This window comes from Ischnura elegans, chromosome 7 (genome assembly GCF_921293095.1).
Source record: "Ischnura elegans chromosome 7, ioIscEleg1.1, whole genome shotgun sequence".
In the NCBI taxonomy this organism is placed as follows: Eukaryota; Metazoa; Arthropoda; class Insecta; order Odonata; family Coenagrionidae; genus Ischnura; species Ischnura elegans.
The window spans coordinates 91340663-91360911 of NC_060252.1; the positions used below are offsets into that span (position 1 = coordinate 91340663).

The 20249-nt window shown below is 38.8% G+C and overlaps 1 protein-coding gene and 2 long non-coding RNA genes across 3 annotated transcripts in view; all 3 read right to left on the reverse strand.

Moving 5' to 3' along the window:
• The window catches only part of LOC124162335 (ras association domain-containing protein 10-like), a 419294-nt gene that overhangs the window by 11936 nt on the left and 387109 nt on the right, over positions 1-20249 (reverse strand). The window lies entirely within an intron of this gene.
• Positions 10415-10970, reverse strand: LOC124162336. The gene is made up of 2 exons (XR_006865539.1): positions 10879-10970; positions 10415-10664 (listed from the first exon to the last, which is right to left on the reverse strand). It is a non-coding gene; the product is annotated as an uncharacterized LOC124162336 (long non-coding RNA).
• On the reverse strand, positions 11084-11440 carry LOC124162337. Its single transcript, XR_006865540.1, has 2 exons — positions 11198-11440; positions 11084-11124 (listed from the first exon to the last, which is right to left on the reverse strand). It is a non-coding gene; the product is annotated as an uncharacterized LOC124162337 (long non-coding RNA).

A 20249-nucleotide genomic window follows, 5' to 3' on the forward strand; every position in this document is an offset into this window, starting at 1 on the left:
TGGTCAGTTGCACGCGTGAGATGAGGGTTCCCGGCGTCTCTTCGCCCGCGCACCAAGGCAATGGTCCGGCAGAGGCCGAGTTCCCTCATTCATGGGCGAGTCATCCATTGGGCAATGGCCCTCAGTAGACCGTCGTCTCTTAACCTTCTCACGAAGGGAAACGTCCGCCCTCTCCCCCTAATGCCTCCCACACCTCCCCCTCGCCTCCTTAGCCCACCATCAAGTTCTCCTTCCATCACGATCAGACCCTCTCCCCCAACCATCCCACCCCCGACCGTATATATTTCCCCAACATTTCCATTCATCCTCCATCCCTTCCCCTTCTCATTCTCTTCCCCCCTCACACGATCCTCTCCCCCTCCCCCAGCCTCCCTCTCCATTCCTCGCCCCATCCTTACGTCATGAACAAGGCAAACTAGGTAGATGGCGTCGTGCGTCCTTCCCGATGAGAGATTCCCATTCGACTCATTCCTGTGTAATTCGGCAGCACTCTATGGATGAATTCCTTTCCTTTTAAGTACTCATTCCTACCTCTCGAACGGTCGAATGTTTTTCTCTTTTTGGCTGGGTACTACCCCTTTTAAAATTTTGCAGTTGCAGAGAAACTATTGTCTTGTCACAGCAATCGTGGTGGTAACCGAAAATGATGAATTTCATGCAGGAAAAACTTTTTTCAAATCTCACCTATTTCTCAAACGTAAAAAAATTTGCACCTGAGAAAATAACGAAATATAATGTTCAAATGTATATTACAGAAAATATTGATCAGGGTATCCTTAGCATATTCTGGAAGTTTCAGAATAATAGCACAAGTTTTAAGCACGTGATCCGTCACCAAAAATACTGGCCTTGCGGGAGGTGTGCAAGTGCATACTCATATCACTCCACTAATTCGACCTTTTTCACCGCAAATTACTATCTTAAAAATCACGATATGATAATGAAATTCAAACATTTATCAATATTTAATTACCTCTTAAGTTTCAGAATTTCACATCAGAGATTATACTGAGGTATAAATATAAAATTTGCGTCAATGGGAAATATTGAAATTAGATTACCTAAGTAATCCAAAAATTTACAGACGATTACATTTGTTTTGGAGAAAATATCGAGCCACAAAAAACGAATGTTTAGCGGCATTGCTGAGTCTTCATAACTACTCGTATTTTATCTGTCTCCTGTCATATTACCAATTTAAGACGTAAGATATCATCTTGAAATATTCCGGGTACATATAATGCACCTTTTTTAAGACTCTCTTACATTTCAAATACAAGTGCTGAAAAAAAAAATTTTCATTTTTGAGATAGAACTCATAATTAGCAAAATTCTTCGTTATGTTTGTAATTTTAAAATATCTTGATGGATGCGAAATATTTAAACTTTGATTTCGTGAGCTGAACTGCAAATACGTAAGCTTCAGCTCAGCTTTAGCTTCTTATTATTTTTTCTGTATCACGCTATACCTTGATGATGGATCGGAAAAATATTTTATAAATTAGTACTTCTGCTGAATTGAAGTAAACGACACCCTTTTTTTATAACATTTTAATGAAGATGCATGAAATTCACCGATTCTGGCGTAATACAATTGAAGTTCGACGTACTAAAAATATTATCTAATTTTTTTTCCCGCAATTATTTTAATAGTTGTCACGCGTTTCGTCTCAGATAGCCGATGGCTCTGTGAGCCGCAACGCGTCGTAAGAATTAAAAAATAATAGGGTGGTTTCCTATTATTTTTTTATTGCTTTAATCGAAAGATTATTACTCGTGGAGTACGTAGTTCACGCTTTTAGATTTTTAAATGACAACATCTATTTTTCGCGATTAAATGAAAAGTGAAAATTTTCAAGCGCGCGAAAACGCGACGCTTAGTATGAATGCCGGGAAATATCTCCGTACGTCGTATTTCTGGTCCCCCCTCCCACCCGGTGAGGTGACCTTGAGGCGAGTCTTAGCGCTGATACGTCGCAGGATGCTAGCGGATAGCTGAGTACCTTTCTGGATGGTAGCGCTTGGCTTAAAAAAGGTTTATTAATACCTTATCAAACGAAGAAAACTTTCCGACCTTAGCCAGTTTTAATAGGTGATTATTAAGACATGTTTCCCTGAGCTCTGTGCCTCATGCATGCATTGGTAACCTCCGACGATGTATAACTCCTATCCTCTCGTGCAGAAACTAGGTCCCTGTGACGTCATGCGGAGTGGAATCGCATGGGCGCCAATCTGGCCTTTTTCAAATGAGGATAAAATTTGACCCTTGCCATTCGTCTAAACCGGTATTTCAAAAACCAAATAATTTGTATATTATGAATACACTAATGGTGGGTAACGAATCGCAATCAATGCCTTTCGTTTTCTTTGATGAAGGAAACTACCCTATTACGAAAATGTGCAATTATATTATGTTTTAAAAGCTACGAGTCGAAAGCATGATAAAGTTCTTCGGGCCTGATTGTAAACTATGTGGTTATTCCAGGAGCAGTCTAAAAATCGAAAGCTGTTACTTGCAAGGATTTGTTCGCACGAACCGCTGACCACTGGATCTTCCCTTTGGTATTCACCGCCGTGCTTGTGAGATTAAAGGCCCTGAACGCTGGCAAACGACATTACCAAAACGTTTTGGCATTCACGAAAATCATGTGACGGCGGGATATTTCAGTTTCCCAACGCACGGGAGAGTCACGACCGAGCATCGGATTCCTTCGTTTTTCCTCCTTAGTTCTTCCCACAGTGCCCTGCGCGCGGTCGTGTGCGGGAGGTCGGGCTGCTAAGTGTTCCCCAAGGGTCCTCCTCGGTCCTCTATTCTTCTAACTCTCCCTCTCCTTCCCACGCACATTATATGCGTCTGCAGACAAACTTTGCGTTTGAGCCACAAGGCCCCTCCCCCAAGCGGCAGATATTTGAAATCAATTCAGAGAGCATTCAGCCATATAGCTCTCTTATAAAAAACAGTGGTTGCCGTAGCAACTTGGGGGTGATACGAGAGTTTTTTTTGACTTCCAGCCATGAATTTCGCATATATTTAGTTCTGAATTTTTTCAGAATTTAAAAAGCGTTCATAGTCCCTTCCTGTTATTTTTAAAAACTAGAATAAAAAAAATTGAAAATGGCACATATTACCTAAGCTTTCGGTATCATATTTTTTTCCTGATATCTAAGCTGACTGCGGCGCCATTTTCATGTCCGTAACGCGATTTGACTTCAAATTCAGCATTTATTTGGTAATCCTAAAGAATACAGTAATATGCCAATTATTTATTTTATAGTAGTTTGCAAGGAATAAGTATATCACCTTAGCATATGTAGTATAGTATATTTACATAATGGCTTTGGCTCTGGCTTTGGATTGGCTTATTTGATATGCTTAGATGACGATAACTTTAAGAACTAGGATAAAAATTCGGCTTTTCGACTGTAATATCCAGAGGACAGGTAGATATGTCGATAAGCATAATTCTTGCGGATGTCAGCCGAGGGAAAACAATAAAAAGGGGAATCATTTTGAAATATGAAAATGACATGCACTTCGTTTCTGGGACCAGATTTCTCAATTTTTCTGTCTTTGGGTGGCATAATCACATGGTTCTCTTGGTAGCATTTTATTTTGGCCCCTCTCAGTCATCCTGATACGGACTTCGGGCCAAAATATGGGAGATTGTTCGAATTTGGCTTTGAGAAATACGTAGCACCCGAATTCGTCACGATTTTGGCGATATGGATTATTGATAAACATAGACGGAAATATTAATGTGATAACATGTGAAAAACTTTATAATTCCGTATAAATTTATTGCTATGCGACCTAGGTTTCGACGTGGCAAATCAACATCGGGTACCTTTGCATTTTCTTCGATGCAAATGTACCAGATGATGACGAAACGAAAAATTCGGTCGTACATGAAAACATTTAGGTGAAATTGCAAAGTTTTTTAATCTTCATAATGATAAGTCGATTCCATGAAGTCACGCCGGAGACAACGTTTCATATGAAAACATTTAATTTGAAAAAAAAAATCGATTAAATAATGGCGCAAGGGGATTCCCTATAGCGCCAAAGTACTAAGCTCTCGGTCGCTTTCTCCATATACTATATTACACCATAGAGTAAGTATATTCTATTTACTTTATGATTATATATACCAGTGGCGTAAATATGGGGGGAGGATGTTGGGGATAGATCACCACCAAAGCCTCATAGAAGTAAAATAATTATCTAAAGCTATTCTCTAGTTTTGACTTATAATATGCATCTACATCTGCTTTAAATTAAATTTTAAGTGCCAAAATGATGAAAAATCTATTTCCAGGCATGCCATTTATCAAATATTTTCCCGAATCCCCGTCCCCGGAAAGGGGGGGAGGGTTCGCCGTCCCATCCCTCCCAAAAGCATATTCCTAGTTACGCCTCTGTTATATACCAATCTCCTTAAGCGAACACTTAGCACATATGCAACAGCTCATTCCTCGTGAATCCTTTCCCGCCTTGCTACATTTTGAGGAGAGGACCTTCCCCGCCGGCCCTTTCCCACCAAAGGTCCCTCAGGAAAGTGATGATGATGGACGATGCAGATCGTCCTCACCCTCTTGTCGGTCTCGGAGCCCTCAAATTACGCCCTCCTTTTAAAACATTCCTCCATTCTCTCTCTCTCTCTAGCGACCTTGCCTCAACTCCCCTCCTGCACCCATCAGCCTCTCATCTACCTTCCGCCTCGGAATCCCAAACAAAAGACTCCCTTCGAGCGTCCTGGAAGGAAAATATCGCTCTTACGACGACAATAAATATAACAATAATGTTTATGCACTAATATGCATGGAAATTGGGTTTATTACTCCATATTATTTACAGACAAAAACACAAACAAAATATTAGGGGCTTTAGGTAACCTAGAGGCTTGTTTAGGTCACCCAAAAATCTCTAAAATATCTAAAAACAACGTGCCCCACGAAGTTCATCATCGATGAATATTCAGTTTTGTTTGAATTACTTGCGGCGCCTATTATTAGTTTATACCACATCTTTAGATTAGTTTATACCACTCAAATCACTTTATATGTCAATACTTCATTCACTCACTCAGGAATTCAATGGTGGGGTAGAGCTCAGCCCATGCTAAACCACAGGGGTGTGATTATCTCACATTCAGGTCAGGGGGCTTGTTGCTTTCCGTGGATCACCTTACCCGCGTTTTTCTTGAGTGTCTTTTATTGAGAATCCAAAGGCTTAACTTGGAATTTAATATCAGTAAAAATTCAGCCTATTTAGTATAAATTATCGATCTTGGTACCAAAAAGCATTTAATCTTTTGGTATCGCATTTCTTCATCAAGAATAAAGTGGAAAACTTACGGTTAGCCAAATTAATTTATTTACTTAACAGTTACTTGATAGTCCATAGTCTACCTCACTCACGCTGATTCATGAATAATCGATAGTTTTATTTTCTCGCAATGTGTAGAAAAGGCTTTCATGGAATTTCGCCTAGTTGTTACCCCTTATTATAAATTTTTGATCATTATGCAATAAGAAAGCCTTCTAATGGCTTGGATTTTAAAATGTCATTCATTCATCTTATGTAAGTAAATTCTTATCATCATAATTATTCGAACTCTCGAATAATAATTGAGATTATAAGTAATTCTACTCAAAACCTTAAACCTTGATCTGGCACAATATGGTAAAAGATCAAATTGGTAAGTTTTATGAGAGTTGGTTAAATAAATTAGTTACATCGTGATAATATTTGGTTAAGTAAATGGGCTGCGGCTGCGTTTCGCTTAGTAATTAAATTATGACGAGTAGTTTCCCAGTTACGTTTTCCCCATTTAATAAAGCTTACTTTTATTTGTGGGAGTTTTGGGGCAATCTAAGTCAAAGGCTGATGTTATACTTGATTATTACATCCATTCAAACAATTTTACTTTAAAATATAATATTTTTTAGCTGCGTAAATGAACTAAATTAAACGGACACAACTATATTGATTCTGCCATCGACTTAATGATCTTAAAGTTCTAATGACCTAATAAGCTGGGGAAGCTGATTTTTCGTTTTTAATATCACTATGTAGAATGCTCGGAATGAATTCACTAGTACCAATCCTTGATTTTTTTCAATTTTAACGTGAGCATTCATCCTACTATTTTAAGGGAGGGAAAATAGAACACGTATTCGTGAATAAGCTGTTCATTCCGTCGTAAATGTGCATGCTAATGAGTTCTGGCTAGTAATTTCAAGCTGAAACTCACAAAAATCATCACGCGCTTGCATCTGTCCGTGTTGTGCGATGGGCGCGTAGGCACAGTCAACGGCATTTTCTTAATCTGTTGATGCATTCACGAACATGCCCTTTTTACTTTTGTCTCAATTTGCGCTAATGGCGAACTCCAATTCTAGGAACTTGCTTTCTTTTTTGCACAGCATGAATTGGCGCTGTTGTTGAGTAATCCTCGTGAGAAGCTGCCTCTCGCTTTGTATTTATTTACTCGCAAGTATTTATACACACTCCATGAACGTTTACTGTATTCAGATGCATTTTACTATTCATTTGAATTTCCTCTCCTTTTTTTTTCTAACTTTTGAAGCTTCAAGCTTCATGTCTATCCATTAAGTTTTGCAATTGTTGGGTGTAGCATGCATTTTTATGCTAAGCAGAAGAGGGAAAGAACTACGTTAGTCCTTGAGTATTACAGGCATCCCCCGAGTTACGTAAGAGATGCGTTCCGGCAGACTATGCGTAAGTCGAAATTTACGTAAGTCGAACCTTTGCGTTGGCGCTTCAGAGATTGCTGTATAACAAGTTGTATCGTAAAGAAATGAGCGCAACCACATACGCCACCACATCCATCGCTAGAACTGCAAATTTTCACGTTGATTGCTGACTTGGGATTTATAAGCGATTTTTCTACAGAAATTAATGAAATTTCCTTCGAGGAATGACAAAAATGGGTCACTTTGTTATTTTTAGCACGTAAAAAACTCGATAACTATTCGATATTTTTTCTACCATAGGTTGTACGAGCGAATACCTACTTCTTTGCGCTCGCATTCGAAAATTAACGTAATCATTTGAAATACGGTTATCGCTTACGTAAGTACGGATTTACGTAAGTCGAGACATACGTAACTCGGGGGATGCCTGTATATAACAATTCCAGTTTCGGATAGCTCCAACTAGATGTAGTCACCAAATTTGGTGAAGGGTATTCCGATTAATTGGAACACATAGAGATGAATTTTTGGCTGCACTATTTATTCGGAGCAATCCATAAAAATGAACACAGATTTTGAACTGTAACATAGGAGACAGGTTTAAGAAATAATAGGTTTATCATCTGTGATAGGCTATACATTTGAAAAAGTATGAGAATTATAAACATATTTTCTCAAATTGCGTGCGGAGATAAAAAAAAAATTCACTCTTTTCACAATCTTCATCGATGGGTGGTGTTGGAACATTTCACTTTAAGAAATCATATTATCGAACGTCTTCCTTTAAGGAGAGAATGTTGCCGCGGTGGAAAGTCTTGCGCATTCAAGCATAGCCTAAAAGATAAACGAATGTATATGAATAACGTAGGCTACGGTTAAAGGCGTATTTCAGGCTAGGCTATCCGAACAAGGTGTCAGCGTCTTATTCATCAGGACGGCCAGGAGACGGAGGTATTGCTTAATAAGCCAGTATTGGAGGAAACCTTGATTTTTCGCTTTTCAGCGACGAAATTTTCCGAAAGTACGGCATAAAACGAAGTATTTTGAGCAAAGTAACTTCTTCATTGCAGTACTTTGGAAAAATAAGTCCAGTTAAGTTAAGAAAACAAACATTGCCATTCGGATAGATGCATGCTCTTGCTCATGCAAACAAACGTCACTCTCCCAATCCTTCAGGGTTGGTGTGTTGGCTGGAGTGTTGTTTTCCTTACTGTGGGCTCGGGTTCAAATCCCTGCGTTGGCAGAGAATTTTCAGGGACTACCTTAAATTTTATGCGGAGGACATTTCAAGCGCAGCGCTCTTTTCATCGGAACGTTAAGCCATGGTACCCTTGGCGCTTTTTGCTAGTAGGCTAATGTCGACGCCGGGTTTCTCTCCACCCTTCCTTTCATACCCTTCCCTCAGGGCGCAAATGTCCTCAGCTGCTGGTCGCCTTTTAAAAATAAAATACCATAGCACTAGCATACCATACCATACAATACCAATCCTCCAAATACAGCTATCTCTTTCTACCCAATCAAATGGAAGATTCTGAGTGTCCGAGAAGGAAAGACACGAAGGAGGGGTCTTCACATTTTTGACCTTTCGACGCCCCCGCAGTCCTTCCTGGCCGCCCCCGGGGGCAGGAAGGCCACCAAAAAGGCCGTCTCGAGTCACCCAAGGGTGGGTGGGGCCACCGAGGATGGAGCCAGGCAGAGGTGCATGAATATAAATCGGTTCGGCATCTCAGAAGACCGCACAGAGCTAAAAGAGCGCTTGGAATCCCTTTTCAGTTAAAGGAGTGACGAAAAAAGGCGGCAGAGACAGGGGTCAGTGTGGAGGGCCTTGTTTTTAGAATCAATGGGTGCATTTTTAGCCGCACTTTTAGAGCGGTCACAAATATTCAGCCTTAAGGGAAGCTATGGCGGCACAAATCGCCTTATTCTGTAAAAGTCAACGAAAATCTGAGGAAGACGATGCCTCAGTAGATCAAAGTGTAGATAAGTTTCAGTAATTTAGGGAGATTCGGGATCGAATCCCGATCAACACGAATGATTTTGTTTTCAGTGGAGTTTTCGCACACTACGTGAACTTGTCGTGACTCTCTTATGACACGCTTCTGGCAAGTTCGTAGTCATTTCCTTGAATTGCTTCAACAATGATAACTCCTAAAAATTCATACGAACATTTTCAATTCAACTATTTGGATAGCACATTAGAGGGAAACGGATACCAGGGGGGGTGTGCTTGAATCGCTCGAGATTAATTCCGATACGTAACCAAGGACTCGCCCGGAAAATTTCGATACGGAATGTGATTTGGTGTGCTTGAAACGCTCGAGATGAGATTTTGCTCGGGATCTGCTGATTCCGTGCCGGAATGAAAGCCGAGTGGTCGTAGTTAGGTGAGATTATAATTCCGTGTCGCAATCTTGAACAATATGGCGGATGTTATGGTTTATTTGCGGTTAATGAGAGAATTAGAATAGGAAGAAGGTGAAGTTTTTGGAAGAACGAGATACTTCAGGGAAACAGAGGATTCCTTCAATGTGAGCGACGGCGAATTCAAGAGCCCTTTTTGTCTCTCAAAGCTATTGACAAGAGATTTGACTGAATCTCTCACAAATGTCATTCCGAAAGAATATCCCCATTGCTTTCAGTAGAAACTAAGGCGAGTAACATTTTTGCTTAAATCGTATCAGGGTAATGTGCCTATGAGTAAATTTTATTAACGTACTAATTAAGTCCCTTCATCTTGAATTCTTTGAGTTTCCTAAATTTTAAAAGCATATTCATTGCCATAACTTCAGGTTATGATGCAATTTAGATGTTTGCACTACATACGCGGCTGCGCGTGTGATGTACATCCAGAAACATTATGTTAATTTTCGACGACCATACAAATTAACATGCTCGAATGTACCACTGTACGCGTTGAAGAACCCGGCACGAATATCGAATGTCTGTGTGCTGTGTATGCTGTGGTTAACTATGTTTCCTGTTGCTGCTGAACGAAATCAAAGGATGTACTTGAAGGTGCATTTAGTAATTTTTGGACGCCGAAAGTTACTTGGAAGAGTTCTCGTTATTTATGCTTACCTTCAAAGTTAACAAATGTTGATTGAAACAAAATAACGTATCTATAATGGACAGAAGCCTAATATTCACTGAAAGTTGTGACAAAAATGCCTTTTTTGGGTTCAAGGAGTCTAGATTAATTAATAAAATGCTATTGCATACTGTATTTCAAGTGGTTCAAATAAAAAAATGTTATTTAATCTAGAGATTTCCTTTAATTTCACCTTCCCTAGTAGTAATCCTAATTTATTTTTACTCTTTTTAACCCTGCTAGTATGTATATACTAATTTTAAAGAATATTAATAGGGGAAAAGTTACTAAGGTTAATATTTATGATTATCATGAGAATGCAATTTGGATGGAGGTAAACAAATTAGTTATTAAACGATTTTAATTTCTCCGGGTGAATACTATTGATGAATTCTTTGATATTGATGATTCTTTGATGAATTCATCTTGGGTTCTCATCCAGGTGAAATTTTGTGAAATTGGACTTTCAAAGAGTAACACGACCTTGAAGATGGGAGACAAGTCGTCTCTCGAAACGTCGGCTTACACGACAGAATTAACCTGGCTGAGAATCCGAGAAGAACTCATCAATTTAGTTATTGGTTATAGGAGAGGTATTCATATGAAATATTTCAATGGTAGAATTCAATTATAATATTGAACACAAAGAATCAAATACAAAGTTTGACAACTAAAAATTAATTTTGTCGATCTTGGCCTCAATGTTTACTAGTTTTAGTTCCTCCTTTTCCAATCTAAGCAATTTTGCATTAATTTTTTTTGTTTCCTCTAATTGCTTCACTTCGGGTAGAATACTTTTTCCTGTAGTAACAGTGGCTTCTCTGGAATTCTTTCAATTACTCTACACTGGTGTTGGTATCTGAAATAAAATATTTTGTAAATAATATAATATTTTTGAAAAGGGCAATGAGGGTTTTTAAGTTCATAATGTTAATATTTACAGTATTTAAATTATTAAATTACATAGTATAATATGATTTTACACTATTAATAGCAATTTTAGAATAGTATTAAAGTAATAACATTGTGTATAGTGAATTATTATTCAAAGGACAACTTTAAAAAAACCTCACCTCATCAAAAAAAATCACCGACTCATTAATATTGAAATAGCCAAGAATTGCATTTCCACTTATTATATCAGCCACCCGCCTCTGGAAATATTATTTCCTTTCTCCACTACTTCCATAACCTCATACATTCTTTAAGTTTCAGCTGGTTTCAGCGTCACCTGCTGCCAATGTATTGCTCCTTCTTTGGCAGTAAAATTGTTTTTTAGTTTTCCGTTGTTTATGCTTTCACTTTCTGAAAAGTAAACACTGATAAAAAAAACATTATATATTACAAACAATAGAATCAAAATTGGTTCCAGTTACTTATGAGGTTACTTACCTTCACAAATTGAAGAAGTATTTCCTTATGTTGTTTAGTTGTATTAATTTATATCAGCGGTATCTGAATTTCTGCTGTCGATTGTTTTGTAAATATTTGTAGGCTCGGCGTTAACAACGGCCGTATTTACGTCCTAAACCCGACGTTGCCACGTCTATCGCTCGGGTTGAATCTAGATAGCAACACTCGAAACCGACAATCGGCTAGAAAATTTCAAGCACACCAAATCCCGAGCAAAAAGATTCCGACACGGAATGAGGGATCGGGATTATTCCGTGCCGGAATTAATCCCGAGCGATTCAAGCACACCCCCCCAGGAAGAGAACTGCGTTAGCAAAAGAGGCGTTCATAAACGGTAAGGAGCTTACGAGAGTATCGCTATGTAAGATTTAAAAGAAAAGTTTAGTGAAGAATCTGATCTGGAGTGTGGCGATTTACGTTGTGGAAACATGGACATTCAGGAAGGAGGACGGGAGAAAACTGGAAGCGTTCGAGATGTGGGTGTGGCTTGGAATGGAGAAGGTGAAATGGACGGACAGGAGGAACGACGAAGTGCTGGGCATGGTGGGTGAGGAGAGGCAGCTCCTAGTTGACTTTGTTAGATATGGAGGAGATGAAAGGTATGGATGGAGCGAATACCTAGCGGGGAAGGGATGTTGAAAACAGTGTTAGAGGGTAGAATGTTGGGTAAACGAGGGAGAGGAGGAAAGAGAATAGGATGATTAGATAGAATGAAAGAGAGTAGCGCTTATTTTGAATATAAGATCGAAGTCCATTAAGGAGGAACCATCATTTCAAACATGCCCGAAAACCTCCCCTTATTTTGACATATGTTGTTGCTCATTATTTTTTCTATCGAAAAGTGAAAAAATATTACTATGTCACCGGCTATTTAAGAAAGATTTATGGATTTGAAAATGACGGATTTCCACCTTGAAATACATTGTATTTATGGGAGAATGATGACCTTCCCTTGTAAAACATTTTTTATCTCAAATTTGGCCCGAAATTAATCGTTGAAAAATTAGCACAGCATAGAATAGACATCGATGATTAATATATGTATTTTTTTTGAAGGGGCTACCGATATGTTAGCGCCAGTATTTAAGTTTAAAGAACATACTTCCGGTTTTCTGCTGAGCGAGCAGCCATTATGCGGCGGAGGTAGTGGCAACGTTGCAAATATACGGAGGTTAAATATGAAGAGCGATATTGCACCTGTCGACCGCTGCATAAATCCAGTAATTGGATTTTTCGGAGTCATTTTTATACGTATTCATTAAACGAATATTCAGTTCATCTCGAAACGTGCTATACACCGAAGTATGAAATTATCAGTACTGGTTGTTAAAGTAATTCCTATATGCGACTACATTTTATTAAACATGCGAATAATCATGACCGGAATTCAATACATCCCTTGAAATTGTCGGCGTATCGCTTCAAAAGCGAAAATGATAGAATATAATTAGACTTGCGATAGTTTATCTGTTCTTCTGAATACTACTTCAAATTTTTTTACGTTTATTTCGAAAAATATGCATCGTTTTCAACTTGTAGAAAATACTTAGTTAAATAGAAGTTCTAAGCGTAAAGTAGAAAATCTAGCGCATTATGTATTTAATCATCAGTTTAATTGATATTAAATGTCTAGAATAAGGTGTACAGGTAAATGAATATACCACGAGACAAGCATATTGCCGTTGGGTACCGACTATGTAGTATTTAGAAATACAACTTCGCGAACGTACTAATTAATCGAATACTCACCCATGTAATTCTTCGAAAGTATAAAATAAAATAGACAAGAGTACTTCCTTTTTCACTGACCAAACAATTTACTTTGATACGTTTTCCAAAGGTCCAATTAGCATAATTTGAAAAAACAACAGTAAATACCTATTCATGAAGTCATTGCAGGAGGATAAAAATTAGGATGCATTCCTGAACAATCGATGGCAGCTGACATAAGTGAGTCCGTAGAAGTTGCAATGCCAGCCTTCCAAATTTACTGACACTTCGGCACTAGGAACAAGTATTATTTAATTATCCTGATACTAATGATTCGAATTACATTTGGGTTATAACTGACACATTAGTTTCTAATTTTCACTAATCAACTCCTTATTAATAGTATGGATGAGGCTATTGAATGGAAAATCTACAAAGAAATAAACATTAAAGAGCTTTGTGTCAGTCATTCGACAAGGACTTTAATCTTCATAAATCAAGACATAAACATTGATTATTTAAACAATGATGGACACTTTATGTTGGGAAATATTGCAACAATTTCTTAAGAAATTAAAAATGCACGTAAACGATTCGGTATCCTTCAACAGATGCACTCGTTGAAATCGCTTCGATGGAATTGATGGATTCACTTTCGGCCACATTTCGTTTCCTCAAATAATCCAAGCTCTTACCTTTACCTTCAGACACAACTTTGCCTTTAAATCGGCATAAAGACGCCATCATTTCAGCCCAAAGGTATATTTAATAACTTAAGGCTAAGTAAAAGGGATAATAAAACGAGTAATATTGTCACAATGCAACGTAACTCTACGAGGTAACGTAAACAAACAAAGGTGCTCAATCGCTGTGAAACTACGATATGTTGGCAGCGTTGTCAAGTTGGTGGTCAGCAATTATAAATAAACCATTTTTCCAAATTAGGTTGAAATTAACAGAGCAAAAGGTCTCATTAGTTAAGTTCATTTTAAACATCACAAATGATGTAGTTATAAAGCTTTACTGTATTTCCAGAGAAAGTATTTAAATTCTTCCGATACCTAAGAGTCAATATAACAGCCATTCTTCATATCACTAGATTATTCCATTTTAAGTAAAATTCATGCATTGTACAGCTATTTTGATTGATTTAGCATTACTTTTAATTTTTATGAATGACTAATTTAGCGATTTTAACTCGTTGTTATCGAGTTTATCTAACTAATGAAAGCAGTATTTCGAAGCGCAGGTTCCTCCTTAAGGGAGGAGAGACTTCCAGAATGCTTCTTAAAAACTCTATGGAAACCTACCTAAATTGTTGCAATACTTAAATAATAATGGGAATTTTCATCGCTTCTTTCGTGGACATTTTCGATGGCTTTACACGGTGCCCCCTTAAGTCTTTCTGCGGTCAATCATGAAAATGCCTTAGGCGTCAAATCTATTGCCGCTACAACGAATCCGTATAGTAAATGGACGATTGACCATAGGCATTGCACACTGTACAAAAAGGGCTGAACAATGTACAACGTTTTTCGTATGAAGGTTTTCACAGCTTCTTTTATCAATGTAGGTGGTTGTTAACAATGGGTTAACGAAACCTATATAAGCTCGAGACGAGAATGGTTTCCCTCGAAACGTTGAGTGAGAAAATTTTACCTTCGCAGCAATTCCCGAAAACAACCACCTGCATTGAATGTACAACGATGATAGACGATAGATAGACAAGTGATAGATTGACGATAGACGTCATTGATTCTGATGCTAATTACGTAGTTGACACCCTGGAAGATGAATAAATAAAATAAGGTCATCCGGAATGGAAACGATGAAGACAAAAGATGCAAATAAAAATTAGAAAATTATGATATCCGATGAAGTAGCAAATGAGAAGGCTGAAATCTCCGCGTAATGCAACGCTGCAAAAGGCTCACAGATTTCACAGAGTCGCGTTGCACGGAAGCCATAGCGCAGAAGAGTGGATAGGGAGAAGAAGGGAGAAGAAATCCACGAAAAAATTGGAGGGCGAGGTAAAAAGCGAGTCTGAAAGGAAACGTGACTGGTGCCATCGTAAACTTTACGATCCCTTCATCCTTGTCCCCGAGGAGCGATTCCGAGGAGCCCATCGAAGAATGGAGGCCTGCAGCCTCTCACTTCCACTGCTTTATCCCCCTCCAAGGACATCGCCAATACACCTCAATCTGCAAACCCTCCCCCCACTCTTCCACAGTGAACCAACCCGAGGGATGGCCTGGATAGGCGAGGGTAGAGCTCATCCCAGACACCCGAAACCGACTGGCGCGTAAATTTCACATGTTCAGATTGGGTGGGCCAATTATTTTCCCTATGCCACCTCGTACTTCGAGAATTTTGTTTGAGCATTTCCAAAGGACTCACCTGAGATAAGAACCCGCGACCCTTAGATCAACAATCAAGCGCGCTACTCACCAAGAGATCGCTTTTTATACCTTATTTTACTTCTAAAATGGCTGAATGATAAAATAAAAACATGTTTTTTTTTTCAGGCGTCACTTCGTGGATTTTACTTATTATCCTTTTGAATCAATGAAAAGAGCTTAGGTTTTCCTCATATATTCATTACGAAACTTCACTGCAACCTGTCTCGAAGAGGATCTTCATCATATAGCCTTCGATACCTTGGTCGTGGTGAAGTTTGCAGTAAAAAAGTATGTAGAAAAGCTAAGTTATTCTTATTATTTCAATAAATTGTGTAGTCACTAATTTAAAAACATACATTCATTTCCACAATTTAACTGTTATAAAATCTGTAAATCCATGAGTAACGCAGCTACTTTAATGTTTGAGCAGTCGAATTGATGGGATGACATAACTGAAGAAAACAAACAAGAAAGGGCTTTTGTCACGAACTGGTCGCTCAGGGTAAATATCGACAAAAGAAATTCTTGTCATCGACATTCAGAGCATGCAACTATTATTGGTATACCCAAGTGTCAAAACCACGTGATGGGTGTGGTTGGCTGATTTCGACGGTGGCGTTTCTTTCCATATTCTTTTTTGTTACCATTCGGAAATTTATTTCCATTCGATTTGGCACTCTTGACGAATGAGAGTTATCAGAATTGTAATAAAATATATTTTTTAAATTATTTGATTTTTTCAAAACTTTTTCCTCCTCCCTTGTTAAAGCTCAAGTTTGCGGTTCCAATGCAAGCCTCGGTTTTTGTCACTGTCCAGCTTCCTTCAACGCTCCTTCATTAACATTTTCTCCGAAATTGGTTATAAAATTCCGTAAGGATTACTCATTGTAGATACTCTGGCGAGAATATGGTTATGAGTGATTTTCGATCTCTGTACATAGGAAAAATATTGAAACGGAAAGGTCCATGTTCACGCAGTAACTGTAACACCATGAGGGTACTCGAATATCTGAGCCAGAGCTTCATTCGGCACACTCCTATCTCACGGATACCTTTCCTTTACTTTGGTCCCGTGGGGAGGGTGGGTGGAACGGGATCCGTCTTTCTTTTTTTTTCTCTTCCGGGCTCTTCCGCTCTGTGGAACGAGAAAGATGGGGGATGGGGTTGGTTGCCTGGGTAACCGGAAGGGGTGGAAACTCCACTTCGTATCCTCTCAATAATAAAGAAAAAGACTGCCGGAGGAGGCAAGGGAGGGGGTGGAGAGAGGGGCGTTGGAGGGGGTTGAGGGGGTCTGGCGCCCCCTGATGCGCTCGGAAGGCGCCACCACCCCCGTAGGGAGAGATTGGGTGGTTCCTCGGTTGCCATGGTCGTGGGGAAAGGGGTGGGAAACGAGCGTGTTTTGTTTACTTGCTCTCCCACTCAGAGATGAGTTGCGTAGGTAGTCCTAGTGTTTCCTCTCCTTGAGAAAAAAGTGTTCGAAGTAGCTCCCCCTGTCTTTCTTTGGTTGCTATGATTGAAAGAATTGATTAAAACTTGCTGTGCCGTGCTCGCAAAGACAACGTCGTAGTAGCCTTTTGGGACTTCATTCCAAGATAAAATAAGTAATTTACGCTGAATTTAATTTTTTTTGACCTAGCAGGAGACTTTTATAAACCGTTATTTTCAACCCTTTTTGCATTTTTGCATTGTAAGCATGATCACTAAAATGTGAATGTTAAAATCAAAATTAGCGAAAATTACCTGCCAAATTGAACTCTATTAGAACGATAAAAAATATGCTCACGTTTTACAAAAATATTTCGTTTAGCCCTTGAACATTATAATAGATTTTGCACATTCTCCTTTATACGGGCAGTAATGTAAAATTTAACTTTTGGTGTTCCGTGTAGATACATCAAAATTTTTGTTGATCAGGATTTTATTTATTTATTTATTATTTTCTTAAAACATTGAAAGTCGTTTTCTTTTATTCATATCATGAGTTAAATATTTTTTAGTTAAAAAGACAAAAGATTGGTCAAAATCTTGGTCACGCCTCATAGATCGGCAAAAGAATTATTGACCGCATTATGAATGATACATAGATAAACCAATATCAGGTGGAAAAGAGTTATTTCAAAATTAACTTTCTTCAGCTCCATTCATGAATGCCTCGCATTTTGCCGACAGGCGACAGATCTTGGTTAACTTGTTCCGGTGAATGACCAAATGGCTCCATTTGAAGGACGAACACTGAGTCTTTATTAGCGTTCTTTTGTGGGAGTATCTCCTGACGCCAAGGAGAATATTTAAATTATATGTGGTTTAAATCGATTTGGGCGTTACTTGGTGGAACGATGAAATGTTCATGGTGAAACAAAACTCAGTACTGTTCCACAAACTTTATAAGTAAGTGGTGTCTATGCCCTGATATGTGATGAGTGCAACGGTGTGTACGTCGGTCAAATGGGCCGCAAATGTAAAACTCGTGTTGTGAACACAAAAGAAGTGCTCGTTTGAAATACTCCAAATCCCATTTTTCTAAGCACCTGATCAAATCCGGCCACAACAGTGATTTTAATATTAAACTTTTACATGTACATGACTAAAGTGTTAAAATGGATATTTTAGAAATTTTAGAAATAACCAAATTCAGTCTTGCACGTAACACCAAAATTTTAAATGATATGACTGCATTCAAATGTTCTAATTTTTTATCTACTGTTTTAAAATCTGGCTTCTTCCTTGACAATCCTCCTCCTCCACCCCCCCCCCCAATTAACCTCGTTACCACCTGACCTTCTATCCGCCTCTCCCACCCCCAGTTTTTATACTTTATGTTTTGACCCTCCATTCAACATGCCCAACCCCCCTCTTCCTCATCTAGGTCCCCCCCCTCCTTCCCTCACACTGTTGTAGGGTATATAAGGCTGGACATTGTACGTTATTGCTCTGTTAGTCTTGATAATGACGGTTTAAACGTCGAAACTAGTTGGCTGCTAATAGTAAAAAGTTTGTGGAACAATACTAGGTTTTGTATCACCATGAATATATGTGGTTAGTTTAGACTTAAGGCCGTTTTACACGGGGTACGGAATTGCGCAGGTTAGAGCTGCATTAATTTCTAAAATGTCGTGGAATTGCGCGAAAGCATGAACGAAATTAGAACAGGGGCTATTTTGCCGTCTCGCATCCACGCATTCTCGCATGCGTTCTAGCAATTCACCGCTTTACACGACGCAATTTTGATTGCGCCTTCGCACGTACGTCAGATTGCGCAATTCCATGTACCGTGTAAAACGGCCTTTAGAGGCTGCAGTACACTGAATGTAACGGATCAGGACAAAAGGTTGGTGGAGTTTATTATGCACGTATTGAGGTCTAATTGCAGGCAGCGCTCGCTGGAAAGAAAACTGGAGCGATAGATGGAATTAATAACAATTGGTGCACGATTCCACCAGTTCTCCTTCTTCACTTGATGGCATCACCATGGCTACACTTCTCCCTTTCCTCAAATGCGGACCTCAGTCTCTTCAAACATGCGACGAAGGCACCCAACCCCCAGCCAGCCCCCTTGTAACTCACGAATGCATCCAAGTCGGTCCGGGAGTAAACAGACACATATCTTCGTGCGTTTTTTTTTCTTCGCGTGAAGGCAAAGGAGAATGGGGAACAATGGAGCATCGACACGCGCGATGACTAAGACGACGCCGAAGGGCAAGCGGGGAGGCGAGGGACAGAGTTCCTTGATCCCTTTGCCGCACTCGGATTCGCCCAGCAGCGCACGCGAACATATTGCGCGCCTTTTCTTTCGAGATGCTCACGCCGCGCCGAGACACGAGGTATTCTACACGAGACATTTCTGGAAACGTATTTAGGTACAAATAGGGCCAACCACAAAGATGACTGTCAATACCAACATACATTATATGACACAACTTTCTAAAGAAATAATTACCGTTAATCGAGTGCTATGCGGGGATGGGGATGCTTTTTTTAATTTTTTTTATTTTAAAGAAAGAGAACCGCATACAGCATATAATTGCCATTTTATAGTGGCCAGGTAACAATACTTAAATTAGAGGACGAACACGCAGACACTTTGAAGGATAGATGTAAGGTAAGAGGGAGAACGATAGTTGAATTTATGGATAGAATGTAAAAGAATAGGCCTTATTGTGATTTGAAAAGAAAAGTCTTGTCTTTAAACAAGTCTTATCTTTAAATTTATTTAAGTATGCTATTCTAGGGATCGATCAGATATCGGGTTAATATATTTTATTAGATATATTTTCGTGGTTTCTCTAGGGACAATTTTTTTTTTTTTTTTAATTTTCAGGCTTTGCTTACTGGAAGTTTCTTAAATTCATGATGAAAAGTAACTAGAGTAAAGAAAAGCAAATCCACGCTTTAATGTATAACCGACCTGGGGTTTCATACAGTAACACTCCATCATCTGCGAAACACTGTATCAGGTGGTCGCATGTATACATAAGTTGGAGATTCAAATGAAATATTTATGTATCAAGTGCTGTTTGAAAGTAATATCATTTTTCTTAAAGTATAATTTTTGCATATAAAGCCTTAATTTTAAGAAGTGGCAGAAATGTTGCCATACTAACACATTATCCATGTGCCAGATTGGAATGTATAACAACTTAACTGCTGGCTTAAAGGGCCATATTCATACGCAAGGATTTTGAAGCAAAAATATCAAACCAAGCAACGTTATTGCCCTCTAAAAATGAGATAAAAGTTGATTCTTAAAATTTTCAAGTAAACACCGAGGAATACTGTCCGCGAAATTTATTTGGGAACCAATACTTTGTACTATGAGCTACCAATGCTTTGCATCCCAATAGTGAACCAATACTTTGTGCTATGACATATTTCATTGATCCAGTCGTGTGACGTCTGAAGTAGCATGTGGGGAATGGGTTTAC